We start from the raw sequence: 19370 nt of genomic DNA, 5'->3' as shown, positions 1-19370 counted from the left end.
AGAAGTGCACAAATGTCAACACCTCTTACAAAGACCTAAAATAAATAGTAAAAAATATGTTTTTTGCTATGTGGCACTAATCTACAAGATTTATCCAACGGTCGACAATTGCACCAAAAATCCAATTCTTTACTAAGGACTCCTTATGTAGTTTAAAAATATTCATTACCTCCGTACTACAAGGACATATATTAAAGAGATGACAATGCTAAAGGGAAAATAATGGAGAAGGAAAACACAAACATATCAATGTGAAGTTGACTGCTTTTTAAAATCACAGAACTCATTAATTAATTGAGAAGATTCTTCCCTTCCCATATCAAAACCTCGAAGCCTCTCCATTGTCGCCCGTTCTTGTGCCCCGGACACACCAACCCTGACCCCATCGTCAGCCTTGCAGCTCATTTCGAGCAGGAAGTAACGATAGCCCCATGATCTAATCAGAGAGAGGAAACGAGCCTCTGCGGGCATTCTTTTTCCACTGAAAGGCGGTGAGCTAATGAAGGAAGCGAGCCTCCGCATGTAGCGAGAGACAAAATAGCCCTCGTCGTCGTCGTCAATGCACTCTGGTCCCGCATCGCCCTACCATCACCATGGCATCCACAGAGCAAGAGGCAGCGAGCTCTCTTTCTCTCTCCTCATGTCCCCAACATCCTCCACTCTCCGACCTTATGACTAACTGGACACGAGCTCAAGAGGAAGATATTTTTTTCCCTCTACGGCCTCTAAATGTCATCCACCCACGCTTCTCCCTGCATACTTAACCTCTTCAACTACTTTCCCTAAAGCCCTTACAGTACAGTGCATTGCTCTCCAAGTGATGGAATTTCTCAAATCCGAGTTTTTGTGCGTTCAAACCAATGTGAGACACACACACACACACACACACACACACACAGAGAGAGAGAGAGAGACTCCTACCCTGCGCAAAAACTAGACATACACAAAGAGAGAGAGAGAGAGAGAGTCGATCCACCACTCGCGACTGAGAAGATTTCCTCTTGGGTTGCTTGCAAAAGACACACGACACGGAGCACACTTCGACAGCCCATCTAAAGCACGGAGGCCGTACCCTCCACCATGCTCCTCACTGCACTTGCATCTTCCTTGCAACGACGTGTCTGCCCTCCTCCAGGCTCGGGCCGACTCTCTATGCACGATCAAAATGCCCTTCAAATTTTTCAAAATTCCCAAAACACCCCTGTTTTTAGCTTCAAAGCCATACAAGAATCCAAGGAGATTCCACTTAATCCTACCCTTACAAAGATTGGCAGCGCCTAGTAGGCAGCTCCTACTACTGCCCCCACATTAATTTATTAGCCCGCTACACTCGCCACCGAAATTCGCGCCAGAAGCAAAAGTGCCGCTGGGTGTGTTTCCTACGCGCAATCATTTGGCTGCGTTAATTGGGGTCCAAATCTGTCACAGCACAGACGAGGAGGCCCTGCGTTTATTTCAGCGTGCAGTCCAAATCTGTCATAGCACGGACGAGGAGGCCCTGCTTTTATTTCAGTGCTGCCTATAGTGGGGTGCTCTGCATCAAGACACATAAGCAGACGGTGTGCTTCATTGAGATGGGTTCAGTGGGCTGGCATGTGTGCAGTCCGAATCTATGACAACAGATACAAGGAGCCCTTGTGTTTGATTCAAATGACACAGAATGGATTCGCTGTTGATGTAAGCATAACAAAGCACAAACTGGACAACGAATTACAAACTCTGTATTTGAGCCAAAATACATGGATTTGAAAATACTATTTGTTCGTGTACAAATTGCGTGCTTAAGCCAAAATACATGGATTTCAAAATACTATCTGTTCGAGTAAAAATTAAAATACAAGGATTTCAAAATACTGTCTGTTACTATGCAAACTCTGTGTTTGAGCCAAAATACATGGATTTCAGAATACTGTCTGTTGGAGCAAAAATTAGTATTCGAATCTCATTGCAAAACAGATGTTACACAGCCTGCCTAGCGAGCGCATTTGAGATCCTCGACACAATTGCATTTAGGCAGTTTAGTTGCATTTTCAAAACATTGACCTCTTTGCGTAACAAGAAGATTTGTTCCTCCAATTTCGTGACTTGCACATCTGCAACATTGACGTTGTAGGTATTGATGGTTTCTTTAATAGTCTCGATTGCTCCAAGTAGCACCGCTCGCAAAGATGGTTGGCTCGTTGTTCGATCTCCAAGAAACTCTTTCAAGATTGCAACCAATGCATCCTCAATTCTATCTATGCGTAGGTCTTCATCTAGTTGTGTCTCCTCTTCCACAATTGCTTCATTTGGCCTCTGTCATCCATTTTCTTGTCTGCAAGATACAATATACAAAGTTAGAGACACATTTTCATCAAAAATATACTAAAGCAACAACATAGCAACAATGAATACATCTCTAAGGAATTGTCATGACACCAATTCCATGCACCAACGGGATATACTCGCCGCCTATCTTTGCATTCGGTGTGTTTGCATCTCCCAAGTCGACATCAATGTCACAATCATCAACGATCGCACATCTTGGCCTGTTAGAGAGATCGGGAATGAGATGCTACTTGAGTTTCCAAGAATGTAAACTTGACGCATTACCTTTGTCTTTCTTGCCAACGCGACAGGAACCAATCCGATCGCGGATGTGTTGTCGCGTACATTTCATCATTGACAAAGATACAGACAATGTCTTGATACGTAGCAGTGCTTGGATGCACCATGCAATGCCAAAGCGCTTTTATTTTCCTTAGTTTCATCCCTCGTACTTCGTATGGAGTTATCCATGAAGACGACGGATAGTATCTCCCTGTCTTCACCATGCTATGCATTGTTGATAAGAGATCATTCCCGGCTGGGTGGCGCATCTTGTACTTCCAAAACCATTAGGAAAAATTGTAAAGAATGAGGATGCAAGAGAGCTACACAAGACAAGCACAAAGAACACAGAGATGGAAAGCTTCTTCTTCTTCTTCACAGAAAAGAGAGTACAAAATGACTAAGTGCTAAAGCTGAAAAGTAGCACATATGTACATGCGGTCACTAAGTGTGAACTCGCCAGAAGCGTACTAGGCTGGCACTATAAGTGTAGTCTAGCTGTAGAATCACTGGCAGAGATCCTCCGTGTCAGTCACCTAACGCGCCAGTGAGTAAATGCCGTAAGCGGCCAAGACCCGTAGTGGATGCCAGCTCAAGGTGTAGAGCTCGACATCTCAACAAAAATATGGACTCTCCTTGGGCCTCTTTGATTAGTGAAGGCTTAAGGGAGAACCAATGAGAAGGCTCTTGGGATATCACCTAGAGGGGGAGGAATGGTAGGGGTGCAGCCTAATTGTCTCCCTCTTCAATGCTTGGTTCTTAGAGAGAGGTGGGAGGTAGGCTGGGGGGGGGGGGGGGGGGGGGTAAATAGGAGGAGAGAGGTGTCATAAAAGAGGGAGGGACCCCCCAAAAAAAAACGCACATGCTTAAAAACCCAAAAAATTGAAAGTTTTTTAAAAGTTCCAAAGTTGACCCAATTGCCTCCAAAACATAAACTAACTTAAAAAAGTCAATTTTTTCCTCCAAAATCCACTTTTCTCTCTCTCCCTCATTGCTTTTCTCTCCCACACTCTCCCTCTTCTCCCTCCTCCCATTCTCTCTCTACAGTCAAGGCAACCATAGCCAAAAGCTTTCCACCACTCTCTTCCTCTGTCTCCATAGCTCCCCCTTCTCTCACACCTCCATCAACCCTCTACAATCCCACACTCCATAGCCCACAGCTCCACTATCCTCTCTACCTCTCTACCTCTCACTCCTCTCTTTCTCTATCTCCACTGTCAAAGCCACCATAGCCACCATAGGCAGCTCACCTCACCCTCCCCTCAGCTCCTCATTCTCTCTCCACAGTACTCAACTCTTTCAAATCCCTTCCTAAGCCCAACTTCCCAAGCATGTCCACGCATAGACGGCCCAAACCAGAGATAGAGGAGATTGTGTTGCACAACACAAAAGACTTAGAGGGGGTATGGATCCCACAAGTGTTCAAGAAGGGTGCATGGATCTACATGCAACCATCACGTGCTTGACCTCATCGCGTACGGTGTCGAGGCGTATTGGAACGTCATTGGAAGGGCCGACTATTGACAATTAAAGAAACAAAGTCCGGAATGGTGGCCATCATGCAACACGTCTACAGTGCAGCTGAGCTCCACCTCAAGAGATCTTCTACTCAATTTGCACCTCATTGTAAGTTTTCATGGTTTAGCTATCCCATGCATATGTCATGTTTACGTTTATGTGATCATTATGTTTAACTAAGGACATTTGTAAAGATGTTTTTCCATCCATCTTAGTTGAGGAGCAACCGCTTGAGTGCCTCTCAGGCATGTTCATGGTTGTGCATGCTCACATTGGGGAGCTTATGTTTCCTAATGTTTCATCGAAAAAACTTACCGAGTAGCGAATATTCATGTACTCCCACAAGTACGTGGTGCCGAAGTCAAGCCAAAGCTATGGTAGGTTAGAACCGGTGGAGACACCCTCATTGCAGAGTGCAGAATGGCCAACTCCAGACCATTGGGCTTTGCTTTCTTTCAAGCGCAAGGTGTTGCAAGATTTTCAAGGGTCCCTAAAGTTTGGTAAGGCAACCAGATCGGTGGGTCTCAGTTGGCATTGTCCCATTCATTTGTTTGTGCATGCATTCCGCTCTCTACCGATTGAAGAAACACCAACAATGTTTGTTTGCAAAGAAGTTGACATAGATGCAATGGACACCATTCTAGGTTTCAATTGGGGCTATGTTGACGGTTTGCATGATGGTGACCGTTATAAGTGCAATGTGTCCCCCACACAGCTTTGCCTTCGGTATTTGAAAGCAAGGTGTACCTTGTATGCACGATTTAGCTATGAGAGGTGGATGCACAAACGTGGCAAATGGATACCCTTGCAGCTGACAGTCAAAGAGATTCAATCCTTTGAAATTCGTGTCCGCATGCCCAATAACGAGGTGGAGGTGGTTGCAGTGAATCCGCATTGGACTCTTGCCAATCTTTGGGAACACTTTGTCATAATGGGATTCGAGGATGTCGGTAATGCAAGTTTCAAACTAGAACAACGCAAGGTCTGCTTTGTGCTTCCTTAGCTAGCTTTTCTTATTTTCTGTGGGTTTTTTTATTTTGATTGCCCATTTTTGGTTGTATAGATTGGAAGGCGGATGGAGGCCACTATGCTTGTTTACAAAGATTGGGCTACAGACGAAATCATCTTGTCTAAGTGAATTGGCTTGTAACTTTAATCGTTTATATATTGGATATTTTATTAAAGATTTTGAAAAGTTTTAAGGTGTTGTACTTGATTTTGTACTTGAGTTTTAAGGTGGTGTAAATTTAACTTTTAAATCCATTATTTTTTTTTCGAGATAGAATATGTCTATATAAGGAGGACCACCTCCTCATTTGACCATTTTCATCCCAGCATTGCAGAGAGACCTAGCATACCCAATCGCGCAAAGAGAAGACATGGCTGCTACTAGTGCTTTAGATGCATTCCTTACTGAGGTTGGACATGCAAATCGCCCTGAGCTTCAAGCATTTTTCACAACCCAACCCGATTTGGAAACCACCTTGACCCTCCACTCTCAATCTCTTGAGCACATTACTTCATACATTTCCACGTGCATGGGGAGATTCATTGTTGAGTTACCAAAACGACCAGGGCAATGGGTCCCTGAAGGCCTTCTCCACCACATCTACCAAGGGGACAGAACATTTCATCAACGGCTTGCACGCTTTGCCACCATAGCACAACCCGCCAGACAATATGTGCGGCTTGAAGCTGATGATGTGCGAGCAATGCGTAAGGGAAGGATCGGAAACACTTTTTTCTTTGTTCAGTCCATAATGATCTTCCTCCTTCACGAGTGCCCAGTAGGCCCTGACGTAGTGCTACCTCACTTGCAGATCGGCGGGGTATTGGCTGATGTGAAGGACCCCAAGCCCGCGGCCATTGACTCATCCGCAGAGGAGAGGACGCTTGCCTTGACCTACCCTGTAGGGATTCAAGGCCTCTTGGAGGCCTCTCCATCAGTAGGTTCATCCTCGGGACCGCCAGAAGGAACCACCACTCGGGATGCCATCCCTGAGGTAGAGATTACCCACTTCTCCTCCATTGTGGTGGGTGGCGAGGAGTTTGTGTTTATGCACGATCTGGATAAATCCTTTGAGCTTCGCATGGATGAGTGTTTCGCCATCCTCGATGCCCATGGAAAGTTTGAGCTTGATACCACCACCTCCCATGACGATGATCTCCTACTGCCCATGGGGAATACTTTGGCGGACACAGTGGCGATCGCACAAGCCGAGGTGGCAGCGGCCGAGCAGGCCAAGGTCTCTGAGGAGGATTTTGTGGCCGTGCAAGCCATGTGTTTGGCTAAACGCGCAAGAATGGATTCACCACCACCTGCTGCAACACCTGTTTTGCTTGATCCAAAGGGGAAGTCAAGCGTGGATATTTACTTGCACCCGGATGCCGATGAGGAGGATCGTAGACAAGAGGTATAGATGCTCACTTACATTTGATTGTTACAAATGATTTTGTTAATGTTATATCATAATTCTGTGCCATATCTCAGAAAACCTATGTTCTGCAGGATGTTCTGGAGGTTGATGCCTGGGCGCAACGGTTAGGGGGGAGGAGGACGTCGTTCGGACCTCAAGCGGCACTTGCTCACTACCTCGGCACACTTCCCACTGGTGTTGTGGTGTTTGTCCATGCCGACTACTCTCCCAATGGTCACTACAAAAGTTTTGCTCTCCGTTCACTCTCCAAGGCGTTGTGTTTAACAACACTTGCCCAAACGGCCAACCTTGTAGTGCTTGTAAAGAAAGATTTTGCAATATCCACTTTCGGTGTAAACTTTCGCGGGCGCCTTATTGCCCATGTCGGCATGAACCAAGCTGTAGGGGTTAATGACACCCAAGAAATCACAACCACTTTACTTAACAGGGAGCCACCCCAAAAGGCCAAGCGCCAGAAAATTGTAATTAGAAAGATCCTAAAGCAAAAGCTGGATATCATGTAAAGCATTGATTTCTTTAATAAAACTACTTTTTGTTGTCTATGACTCTCTTTCTTGCAAGGCTTTGAATTTCTTATATGTTGGGCTTCCATTGTGTATGAGAAGCACCATAATTTTTGCTATGACTACTAAAAGGTTTGGGAGGCATTAAAATTTAAAAAATATATACTTTGTTATATCTAGGCTTCCAAAGTTATGTATGTGCCTAGTAAAGGGCTTGAAAGTCCCTAAACAACGCTGCCACAAGGGCGCGCATTAGGGCTTTCCATCAGCAGATGAAGTGTGCAAATGCGCGCCCTTGTGGCAGATGAAATTGGACACATCTAAGAGCATACCCAAGTACAAAACAGAGTGACAAGGCATTAATACCCAGTTGCAAAAGAGAAACACATGGATACCCAGGTAACCTTAAGCCCATCTTGCCCTAGATACCTAAAGATGTATTAACAAACCACAAAACTGTGGCAATATCTAAACCCTTCTTGGAGAATAGGAGCATATCCAGTTACAAAACAGAGTGAGAAGACAATAATACCCAGCTGTAAAACAGGAAGACATGGATACCCAGGTAACCTTAAGCCCATCTTGGCCCAGATACCTAAAGTTGTATTAACAAACCACAAGAGTAAACTTTGTGGCAATATCTAAGCACTTTCTGGAGTTTAGGACTGACATGGACTAAGGGGGGATGAATTCCAACAGCATCTATGCTAATTGAAGCATTGAAGCAAACAAAACATACTTATTGCTTGTCAAAATTGTCTGGAAACCACTGGAGAGTGTCAGCAAAGCACTAGGAGAGGCTACCACAAGGGCGCGCATTATGTCCATCCATAGGCCTCTGGAAGCCCCAAATGCGCGCCCTTGTGGCATCCAACTTGGGGGCATTCCAAGCCATTTTGAACACTTTGTAGATGTTTTTGCCATGCAATAGTGAGTCACATAGCATGGATACATCAGGAAGTGCATGCCCCACTTAGCCAAGGTGCTAAACGTAGGCAATTTTTCACAATAACAAGCTAATGGCTACATGCATACAATAGATGGTAGACAAAACTTGAACCACTGCTACATTGCATGGTGCAGAATTAAAACAATACAATGCGCACTGGGGTATACAATAAAAGACGCTTATATTCAAATTCTTCCCAATACAATGCATAGAGTGGGATATAGAATCAAAAGACGCTTGTATTCAAATTCTTCCCAATCTTGGAGTTCCGTAAATACAAAAAGGTTGATGCCTAATTACAAGCTACTCCTCATGGCGCAAACGGCGAGCAAGCTGCATATCCTTGGGCATAATGGTTACACGCTTTGCATGGATGGCACAGAGGTTAGAATCCTCAAATATGCAAGTTAAATATTGCTCTGCTGCCTCTTGGACTGCCTCTATGGCCACGGCGCCCATCCGAAACTGAGTGTTGTACAATTGCAAAACCTCCCTGCATAGCCTTGCAAAAGGGGCCCTCCGAATCACGAGCTCGGTGCTCTTTTGATAGTGTCCAATCTCCGCAAAAGCACGGCTGCGCTTTCGTACCTTCTGAGGTCGACGTGGAGGTGCATTTTTGGCACGAGTCGGGGCAGCTTGCTTCCTCTTCTTGTAGACAATGCTCTTTCTCTTTTTTTTCTGCACAGGCACTTCCAACACCTCATAATCGGATTCCACCCACTCTCCATTTGATTCGTGCTCTTCACTATCGACCGGATGTGATGGTGTAGGTCCACTCCCTTTAGGAAGTGTCTTACCCCCAATAGACATGTGAGCCTGATAAGTTTGTATTTGGACGCCAACCCATGGGGCATCTTCATCCGTTTATGTCTCTTCGGAGCCTTCTGACGGCTGCTTTTGGCTGTTTGTTTCTTTGCCCTGGTCTCTCTCATCCTCCCTGTTGCCATCAGAATCGTTGGAGTCCGATGAATAGACAACAAGACGATGCTTTCATCTCTCTTTTGCTGCTGTAGAGGACTGGCCATGCTGATTTGAAGCTCCAGCTTCTTCTGTGTGGACTTCACCTTGAGCTTGTGAAGTTCTAGCTTCTGTTGATGTACCTTTGAGTCGTTGGCCATCCGGCCCCTCTAGATATGCAATCCTAGCCGTTTGTTTTGTTCGTGCCATGGTTGCACCTAGTAGGGAAGGTGACAAAATGAGCCCCTTCAACCTTTAAATAGGTTTTTTTGAGATTTGGGCCCTTTCACACTATGCGGCCAATTGAGTGAAACTCAAATAAAGCAATTGAATTGAACAACTAAACCAGGATCATGCGGACGGCTGACGCGACGCCCAATCGCTGCCTTTTCGATATTTAGTTGCACGCCAAGGTTCGTGGTCGAGGGACGCTCGCGAGCGTTTCCACTTCTCGGATGCTGCAGTACGAGAAGCGTTGCGTAACTGCTTTGCTAACATCGATTCTCTTGCTTTCTCAATAGTACGAGTTCTCCCAAAGGTGTGCCTTAAAAACCAATTAAACATCTCTTGCAGGTAGTTGGAGTGTGAACTACCACCACCATGCCGAGTATTCTTGAAGTAGACTCCTTTTACTCGATAGTGGGACTTCTCCATGCCTTGTGTACTCCATATATCAAGAGAACCATAGTGGTCCATGAAGTATGCACCATGCGCATAGAGAATGTGCTAAAACAACCAAAAAGGAGATAAGCGAATAGAAAAGTTACATTTTCAAACATTGCATATGTATTAAGTCCGTTAAAACAAACCATGTAGTGTTTAATCTTGCTTTCACACCATCCGTCCTTAGCGGCCTTTGTGAATTCATAAAGCACCTTCTTGAACTCCTCTCGCTGCTCAACGGTGGTGCTTGAAAGATTCATCAATTGCACAACCTTTTGAAAGGATGACCATACTAGCTTGCCTTGGTTAGCAACCTCCACATTGGGATCTTTGTCCGTCGTGCATGAACACAAATCTTTCCACAACTCCCACCGCTTCTCACTTGCTAGATCGACACTTGCCTTGGATACCTGCATTGGATACTTTGACATCTTCTTGAAAAATCGACGTGCTTTGGCTCCATTCATGGAAACCTTCTGTGCCACCTCATATGTCTTCTCCCTACAAGTCTCTGCTACAATGTTCACCCTTGATCGGTGACATCCAATCTCATTAAGGAGCATCACCACCCCCTGCAAGGAGTCTTTTAGAGAGAGAGAGAGAGAGAGAGAGTCATTCCACCATGATCCTCCCTTGGATGGCAATGTAAAGAAGAGAGAGAGAGAGAGAGAGAGAGAGAGAGAGAGAGAGAGAGAGAGAGCATGTGTGCACGTGTCTTGGCTTTGTATGGGTCATTGAACTGACACATCTAGCCCTCCCTCTCTCCTCCATGTTCCACTTCCCCACTTTTTTGCCTCAAAGGGTTGGCATCTCTCTCCCCTTTGCCATTCATACCCATGCAGCTATTTTTCACTCTAAACTTGCTTCCTCCACTAAGATACAAGATACCCCATTAGGGTGCTTTATCCACGGGGGTGAAGATTAAGGAGAGAGGGATTGGGTCAGATCAATGCTTGGGGTGCATGTTGGCTAGTGAAGATCTGGCCCACCTATTCATGGACTGCCCAACTATCAAAGGCCTCATAGGGAAAAATATGCAAGTGGGTCCAAAGAACATGCAAAATTAGTTTTTTCAAGACTGACCTATTCCTTGGAGGTAAGGATTTAGGTAGTCCTACCCTCCTCGTGAGCACTCAAATTGTCAAATACTTCTTCTTACATAATGTATGGCAGACAAGGAACCGCCGTGTGTTTGAAGGAGGTTTTGAGGTGGCAAGCTGTGCAAAAATTATACAAGAAAGTAAAGTGCTAATATGGATGCTCGGGTGCAAGCAACACTCAGAGGATTGTTCTAGAATTACTCGTGCCTTGTTGTCAGCAAATGGAATGCGTAGGACGGGGGACAATCTTGGCCATCGGTAAATAAACGATCTCAGAAGGACAAGATTATGGACCTTGTGTATCAAGAATAAGGGGGCGGGTTGGTAGGGGTGGCTACCCTAATAGCTGATGTAATTATGGTCTCGGGATGAATGTCATGGCTCAACAATGGCATGACAAGATCCAACCATATCAGAATTAGGACACTCTTTTATTGCAAAAGAGGCACGTGAAAAATAGGAAGGGATGAGCTGAGCGAAGTAAAATAGCATGTCAAGCGATCACTATGATCTATTGTATGATCTATTGACAACATTGATTTTTATAAACAAGGGAAACAAAGGCCCAGTATGGAGGGCGATACAAAGAGGGACCATTTTTCTAGAGATGATCTAAGCTTGCCATTGAAACAGCTTGTTATCAATCGGCCCCTAGCTCACCACAAAGGCTTGTAGAAATAAGATCATTTTCAAGGTTCCCATTAAAGCTTAACACCTAGGTGTTTGATAGACTAGATTAAAAGCTCTCTGCATCATGGAGCAGTATGCTTGCAAGAACATACACCATGGGTTTTATGGCTTTCTTGCCATGACAAAATATCCATAACAAAAAGCCCATAAATATGATTAAGACTAAACATGATCGTGAATGACCATTCAAATAAAGAACCGAGTAGAACATAGATCTTATTTGGTGTTTGAGAGACTAGATTAAAAGCTCTCTACATCATGGAGCAGTATTCTTGCAAGAGCATGCACCATGGGTTTTATGGCTTTCTTGCCATGACAAAATATCCATCACAAAAAGCCCATAAATATGACTAAGAGTAAGCATAAACTATAAATATCGTGAATGACCATTCAAATCAAGTAACGATAAGCACATAGATTGTCAATAAGAAACACAATGATATCCATCAAAAATGTCCAGCGGTTTACAGTAGCTCACCCTCTTCGAAGTCCATGCTCTCCGCCTCTGTAGATTCATCACTACTAACGTACCACTCTTCAGCACCAATATCAGCAGGACTAGCAGCACGCCATTTAGAAACCATTGCCACAAATTTTATAAACACACAATCTCTCAATTTTGCATTGTAGGTTTACACAAAAAAGAGCAAGCAGTTTCGGTGCTTATATAGAGCAGACAGACATGTTTTTAAAGTTGCATAATACAACGAAACCAGCCTATTCATAGCAGTCTACAAATTTCCAATGCCACCTTTTTCATGCCTATTTGTACATTATGCACATATTGCCTCTCACATCTCTTCAAATCTTCAAGTTTTGTAAAACATACTGATCCATTTCTTGTTACCAAGTCTCTCATCGAGAAAGTTTCACCTATTTTTGGATCAGGCGAGACTCTTTTTCTTTCTGTACTACTGCAATCCCGCTTTACAATGGTACTTGGCCAAAACCCATCATTTCTCTATGATCATGAATCTGTTCGCTTACCTTTGGTAGAGGATGTTCTCTGAGGTTGTCACGATTTCTTTCATGGTTTACACAGACTATGAGAAATTGGACAGCTCGTTGACCATCTTTGCTGCGTATTCTAGCATATGCTGAACCATCGTCCATTACCTTTGTTTCCATTCGAACTCCCACAATGTAGGGTTGTCCAAGGATGAGATAATATGAATATGTATCCTGTACAAAGAAGTTTTGGTCAATCTTCACATCACCTATTGTTACCTTCATACCTGGACATGCTGCATACAATTCACCGGATGAATTGTTTGCCACTTTTACCATCCAGCCATGATCTGTGTCCATCGGCCATTTGCACTTGTTGTAGAGACTCTTTGACATTATGTTTATTTCTGAACCATGGTCAATCAAGGCAACAAATGGCTCTTCAAGATCACCTACCTTGACCAAAGTTTCTGTAGTATCCCTTGCCCAATGACTTTGTGAATAGTAACTCCTAGGAATATCTTCAACTTCTTCATCATCATTTGAGAAATGCACTTGCTTCACTCTCCCACTAGATTGGTAGCATTCTACCATAGCTCCATAATTCTCCTTATTTTGCAGTTGCATCCCTTGTGTCTTTGAGGTTTCCCCTTCAACCTGTGGACGAGAAACTTCAGCAAGGGTTTGCCTCTTCCTCTTGATGATGTCAATGATCTCCTCATGGAATTCACGCTTTGCAATGCCAAGAACTTCTCCCAGAGTAAACTCAATCTTGCTATTCAAGATCCTTTCCTCCAAGACTTTCTTTAAATCTGTAGCAACCTCAATATCAGATTGTAGTTTATAAGTTGGGCCTTTTGTCTTACCTTTCATTGGCTCTTTCTTCTTTCCTGTTGTAGACTCCTCCATGAGTACTTCAGGTGGAGATTCTCCTTGTGTTGAGGGTGTTTGAGAAGGCATTGAGTCGCTTCTTCCCCCACTTCTAGAAGCTCTTTTTGATGGTCCTTCATTAGCATTCTCACATCTGCACTTCTCTTCTACACTTGCCTCATTTTGTTGGCATTTTGTAATATAGGCATGCACTGACAATGAGTCCACTGGATCATTCCATCCTGTTTCTAGACGTATGCAATCACTTGCTTCATGTAGAATCTCTTTTGTAAGCTTTCCCTTTTTAGCTAATTGCATGACATTTAGCCAAATTTGACCATGATGGTCACTCACCTCTTCATCACAAAAATGTTCAATTTTTACTCCATAAGTAGCTGCCTCAATTGAAGAGGTGGCATGCTTAGTTTCCATATCTTCAACTAAGGTTTGCATTCCCCCCTTCCCAAAGTTAGTTCTCAAGGGTAGACCTGTCTCTCTTAAGTGGATTTTACCATCCTTAAAAAAGACAACATCTTTTGACAAAGCATCACTAAAATCATCACAATCCCTTCTTACATGGTATGTACTATCACACAAAACACATCTATTAACAAACCCTTCTTTGGGCTGTTGTCTTTGCCTAGGAAGTGGCCCTGATGGTTGGCCTTTTTCTTCAAGCTTTGCAAACTTCACCTTCAAGTCACACATTCCCTTCACAAGCTCATCTAGCATGGACTCATCAAACTTAGGAGCGATAAAAGTAGGCTTTACCATTTTGTCAGAAGTTGAGATGGAAGGACTTGTAGTGTTTACTACCATCTTGTCCCTTCTTCTTTGTCGTTTGGAAAGCAGTGAGACAACACCTTCAACCTCATTCCAGTCGGTCTTTAGTCCTTGCTCAGCATCTTTATCTTCAAGAAGAAGCTCCAAATTTTCTTGAAACTCTTTACCTGCAGCTTGTAAGAAAAGATCTGTCTTCTTTGCATCTAGTGTGGCCCTTTCTGTCCTGGTGAGTTGTGCATAGCGCCGCTCAAATTCCCTAAGTAGCTCTGTTATTGATAGTCCTTGCTTTGGCTTGACTACCCATTCTAAGAATGTCCTTTTGGTCACTCTCTCAGAGTCCTCCATGAAATATTCCTCCTTTAGAGCTACTTTGAGTTCTTTCCAATTTCTCCCATGCCCATCTTTAATTACCCTAACATGCTCTCTAATTTCTGGAGCAACAACCAGCTCAAAGCTTTGAATCGTCTCACCTTCTGACACGCAATGCAGCTCCATCTCCTTCACATACTGGCGTAAGTACTGTTGAAGATGATGAAACAGGAAACAGAAGGAAGACAGCAACTCACAGTAGGAAGAAGATGGAGAAGGAGAAGACACAGAGCTTGTGTACGAGATCTCTGTAGTCTCTCTCTCTCTGTATTGGAATAATAGTGTATACAAACTCAGAGCTGCAAAGCTTATATGAAACCCTAAGAGATAAGGTGTCCTTTCACACCGGATGTCCAGGGAGAAAAACCCAGTGGGAGAAAAGTGCCCCTGGTGAAGCGCGTTGTCGAGAAATTTGCGGTCTTGCCAGGAAAGCACCGGGCTTATGGCTGTGAGAGTTTGTGAGAGAACTCAACAAAAACTATATGAAGGAGTTAAACCATAGATGCCATGAAGACTAGGGTTTGGAAAGAAGTGCAATCAAAGAAGACTCACTCTTTCTCTCTTGCACTCACACACACACAAAGAAAGAACGCAAAAGAGAATGTCAAAACAATACGAAGATGAAAACATCAAGGCTATGGTCAAATCGTATCATTGGTAATATGAAAGGGTTAATAGATGAGTTAATGGCATTCAATCTTGGCTGACCAAATAGGCTACGAATTGTTCTTTGGAATTGTAGTTTTGTGCTTACCATAATATATATATTTGTCTAGTGATTGGGATTAATTGTGTGTATAAATCCTCTTGGTTCATAGCAAGATAACTACGCTTACATCAAAAGAAAAATTATAGTCTATGAGAGGTAGTATGATGGGATCCGGTGATAGAAGTATTTCATTGAGCCTTTCAGGGCCGAAGAGAAACACTATACGTTGTTGAAAGTGTATTTTACGGCTAATCCATACGTTAATTCTAATAGATCGTACAGAGTGAAAGCGATAGAAATGATCATCATGTGGGTTATTCATCTAGGATAGTATGTGAGAAATGTAGATATGAGAAAAATGTAGATATGAGAGAAGTGAAGAGATGAGAAGTTTCCCTCCCAAGCCCTATTCTTGCCCGTAGGCAATAAGGATACTGCGGGGAGAGATGTACCTGTAGCAAGGAGAACCTAAAATTTGTAGAGAGGATGAATTACTAAGAGTGAAAGAGATAGATTTAGTTAAAGAGATGACATTAGATATATATATATATATTGGATTAGAGATGAAAATGAAAACGACAAGAAATCAAGAAAACATCAATGTAGAACACATCTTACTTGAAACCCTTCGGCACCATTATTGATGGGAGAGAGAAGAAGAGGGGAGAATTCAACGTTGATTGATACGCCAAGTACAACACCTTCTTTGATTAGAGTTGATCCTCCAAGGATGGCGAACAAGAATGGCTAGTTTTCCTCTAGGAGAAAGTGTAGGCTTGGGCTTATGTTAATGGCTAAGTACAATTAGGCATTACTACTCACTCCCTCAAGAATTCCTCTCATCAATGGCTTGAATGCTTGCGTTCCTTCCAAGGAAGAAGAGGTCCCCTTTTATAGGTGAAGGGAACCCACAAGGGTTTACACAAGAAGAGAGGAGCCAGTGTGAACAGGAATTGGAAAAGTTGGAAATGAGCTGTCCCTGCATGATGTGGGCAGACTGGGGTCCAGTATTTTGATCATATCTCCTCAACCGTAGCTCCAAATAAAAAAGTAAAAATATGGGCAGAAACTTCAGCTCATTAGCTACGATGTTCATTTTAAAATCATTTTCCAATTCGGATTGGAACCTTGTGTAAAAAATTCGTCAAAATAGGGTCTATTTCTGGCAGCAAAAGTCTTCATGTGGTCCCCTTAGCCTAGACTTTCATTTGATTCCAAAGGACACCTCATGCCATATGGAAGCATGACATTGCTCCTTGACAAAGTTTTATAATCATGCTTGCAATAATGCATTAAAATAAGTGTATCTTTGAAATCATGTCACCTAGTGTCCCACTAGGATTTGATTCCCTCCTAGTAGCTATTTAAAAAGAATTATAAGAAAAATATGAAAAATACATAGAATATATATAGATTGGAAATTACTCTAGATATAGGATCTAGATAGGGTGTGAGATAATAATGAGATGGTAGAAAGAAAGAATCAATGCTTTTTGCCCCAAGTTAAAGAGGTGGAGCTATTGACACTTTTCCCATAGTATTTTTTGATGGTAAAGTAAGAATACATTACCCTTGAGATAAATAATAAGATGAGATAGAAAGCTTATTTTTATACTTACATATGCATATGTACATTATAGGAAATATAATTGTATATCTAAAAAGTTACAAGATAACTCTTGTAGCATGTGTTCCCACTATGTACATGTCACAGCACAACATCCACCCCCTCTAAACCTGCACATCCTCCTGTATGTGCCAAATTATTTCTTTGTAAGATCAGCCCTCTTGTACATCTTCCTTGCTTTCATCTTCACTGGATGATTCCAAAGCTTCATTTTCACTTTGATCTTCACCTGTGTTTTGCTCTTCTTCCTCATCAACATTTTCTGGATCATTGTCTCCTCTTCTCTTAAACATTTTGATCATTTTTCCTGCAATGGGAATCTTTACTTGTGTGCCATCTAGTTCAGACAAGCTGTAAGTAGCATTTTCATGCACATGTTTTACAACATATGGTCCAAACCATCTTTTTGAAAACTTACGCATGACTGTGTGTTGGTTATCAAGGCTACTATCATACACTAAAACCCAGTCACCTTTGTCAATTGCTTTGCTCCTGAGCCGATGTCCCTTATCAAAGTAGTCCTTGTTTTTCAATCTTGCATTTTTGAGTCGTTCTTTTGCAGCCTCAATGTCTCCAGGTCTTCTCTCTAGTTGCCTTATGCGCAATGCAAGGAGATCTTCCCTACTAAGCCCCTCTTGCCAAGGTAGTACATTCCATGTGGGAATTGTATCCTCAATCGGCATCACTGGCTTTTGACCATGCATTAGCTCCGCAGGCATGTAGCCAGTTACTGAGCTATGTGTTGTACGATCAGCCCATAAAGCGTACGGTAACAGTTTTGGCCACTCACCAACTCTTCCTTCGCAAGCCTTGGCCAAAGCTTTGATGATAGGAGGGTGCCCTCTTTCACTCTTTCCATTGCCTTCAGGGTTGTAAGCTGTAGTAAGAGAAAGCTTGATTCCTAATCTAGAAAAGAACTCCCTTGCTTCTTCGGCATCCAGTTCACCTCTATCTGCAGTAATCTTTCCCACACAACCATAACGGCAAATCACCTCATCAAGAAGGAATTTGCACACAGCTTCTGTGGTTTTAGCTCTTAATGCTCTTCCTTCAACCTGATTAGTTAGGTCCTCTCGTGCAAGAACCAAGTACCTCATCTGCCAGAGTCCTAGAGGCATCGTGACTAGATCCACAACCCATTTATAATGCATGGCTAGTGGATATGTAGGGTGCAATCCATCACGATGTCGAACATTTGAATACATTTGACAAGTTACACATGACTCTACAAACTGAGATACATCTTTATACATACCCTTCCACCAGTATTTTTCTTTCAACTTGGAGAAGGTTTCCCACACACCCCTGTGTCCAGCCCATAGACTCTCATGAAACTCTTGCATGAGCTTTACTTGAGTCTCTTTTTTACATATAACCCGTTGTGGTGTAGCACCCTTTTGCTTAGGATGCTTCCACAAGTAACCATCCCTTAAAAAGTACCCATATTCTTTCCTACGTATCCTCTTGAACTCTTGTTCAGACCAATCATCCTGTTTTGTTAGAGTACTCAAGTACCTTCCAATAGAAAGCCAATCACCTTCATAAAGATCTTTCAAGAACAATTCAAGTGAATTAGTCATGCAGACATTGTTACCTTTGACATGAGAGATAGAATAGAATTTTGTGCCTACATCATCTCCCTCATCAATCATTTGTGACTCATCTTCATACCTTCCCCTTGATAGCATATCTGCCACTATATTGTCTTTACCTGCAATGTGCTTAAACTCGGGATTTAAGGACTTAATGTAGGCAATCCACCGCAACATAGCAATGTCTGGTGTTGAGGAGCTTGTAATCATCCCAAGAAGTGGTAGACAATCTAATTCTACAACCACACATGCACCAATTAGGTACTCTTTTCCACTTTTCAAGGCTGTAACCATACCCCATAACTCTCTCTTTATCTGTGGATAGTTTCTTTGGCGAGCACTTAGTACCTTTGCTCCAAATCTTACCACATACATGTGTCCTTCTTTGTCATCTTGCCCTATTGCCCATCCAATCCCTGTAGGACTGGTACCTACTGTCACAATCACTGGCCTTTGACACTCATAGTCTACCTTTCTCAAAGTCGTTGCTGACTGGAGCAACTCCTTTAGCTTTTTCATGGATTTTACATGTGCTTCTGTCCATTTAAACTTTTGATTCTTTCTAAGGAGCTGATAAAGAGGATCAGCTACATGTGCATAATGTGGAATCCAAATAACATAGAAGACACATGCTCCCAGAAACCTTCTAACCTCACTGATGCTAGTGCATGTTTCTTTCATTCTTTGGATGGCATCTACCTTTGATGGACAAGGTTTCCTACCATATGGCCCGCACATGTGCCCCACAATGAGCACTTCATTGACACCAAACATAGACTTTTTCCCTGACAATGTAAGATTCACTTCTTCCAACCTAGACAAAATTTTATCACAATCATTTATGTGATTTACCACAAACCTGCGACATCCCTTGAGATCTAAAGCTTCAACTTTGTCACTTTCTTCACATCCTTTGATAGGCAAATCATCAATGAAAGGCATTGTGATGTGAGGAATAAAGTCACGTAAGACCTTATTCATCCCATTCATCATATGTGCAACCGAGTTGGTTGCTCCCTGTGGCAAGGTACACATCCTTACCAAACCCAAAGGTGTCTTCATGGT

At 42.9% G+C, this 19370-nt stretch overlaps 1 pseudogene; it reads right to left on the bottom strand.

Moving 5' to 3' along the window:
• Positions 1–1324: 1324 nt before the first annotated feature.
• The window catches only part of LOC147438888 (uncharacterized), a 104164-nt pseudogene continuing 86118 nt past the window's right edge, over positions 1325–19370 (bottom strand).

Source organism: Adiantum capillus-veneris, chromosome 16, assembly GCF_014529385.1.
Source record: "Adiantum capillus-veneris isolate H3 chromosome 16, ASM1452938v2, whole genome shotgun sequence".
NCBI lineage: Eukaryota > Viridiplantae > Streptophyta > Polypodiopsida > Polypodiales > Pteridaceae > Adiantum > Adiantum capillus-veneris.
This window is presented reverse-complemented; position numbering and strand designations above follow the sequence as displayed.